Below are 1,256 nucleotides of genomic sequence, written 5' to 3'. Positions count from 1 at the left end.
GCAACATTAGGCCGAAAATAGGCTAAACAATGGGCCAAAAAAGTGGGTCAACTTGAGCCGAAGATGGGGCCAATTATAAGCCTAAAATGGTCCTAGATCATCAAATAAGACCAACATAAGCCAAAAAATATAGCCAAACTATGGGCCTAAAATGGACTTTGGTCATCAACCAAGACCAATAAAAAAGTCGGGCCTGAGTCAACAACAAAAGCAAAAAGATTAGGCCGACAAAAGGCATGAAAAAATATAGGCCATTTAGCTTCTTGTTTTTTCAACCCATTTATTTTTCTTCTGGAACCCACAGGTGTTGAATGTGAATCTAATGAAGATAAACGCGGATTCACGATGGTGGATGCGGATCTGGTGATAAAGTTGAAGCACATCTTCCAAATTAGCAATGGCGTGCGAAAGCTCAGTGGATGAGGGAGACAAGGAAAGACACGCCTGCCGATTCGGAAACTTTGACGACTCACGATTTCTTTGCATTCTCTTATTCGTCCACGGCTTTGTGTCATGAATCATGCTGTGAAGACTCAACACGATCATTGCTTCTGTGATGGCGGAAGAAAAATAAAGAAAGTCCACAATAATCATTTAGGATTGCTAGTCAATGGCTATAATACCATGAAGAATTCATAACACTATAAAAATATAAAGAGAATAGCAAAAGAAAGAAAGAAAAAACTAACGATTTTACTGGTGGTTTGATGTTAGAAACTTACATCGACTACTAGAATAGAATCTTATAGAACTACACTATGATCTTATTACTTGATATGATTGTGTGCTTTCTATTTATAGAGTTTACAAATTATTTCAATTTACTCAAATCCCTTGGTTTAGAATAATTCAATCATCATTAAATCCCTAAGTTTAGGGTATACCCAAGTGGATAACATTGGTCATTGCACAATCAATTTTCAAAGTAGACATTGATGTGAGTTGTGAAAGCTCTTCGTTGCCACCAATATATATCATCTTTAAGGTTAAACCAACTCAACAAGGATCATTAGAAGAAGAAAAAAATAAGAAAAAAACTCAACAAGGAATCTCAAAGCTCATCAATGCTCTTTTTGTAAGTCAAATGGTGTTCATAAAACGTTACTTCCTTTTAGATATGGTAACATGCTTAGTGCATGTTTGAGATTGCATTTGAGAAATAAGATTTTTAAGTCAAATAAGTACTTTTGAAATTTTTTACCAAACATACCAACTTTTGTTTGATACAACTTTTTAAGTATTAAAACTACTTTTTA

The sequence above is a fragment of the Corylus avellana genome, chromosome ca7 (assembly GCF_901000735.1).
Source record: "Corylus avellana chromosome ca7, CavTom2PMs-1.0".
Lineage (NCBI taxonomy): Eukaryota > Viridiplantae > Streptophyta > Magnoliopsida > Fagales > Betulaceae > Corylus > Corylus avellana.
The sequence above is the reverse complement of the archived record's forward strand: the minus strand, read 5'-3'. Positions refer to the sequence as shown.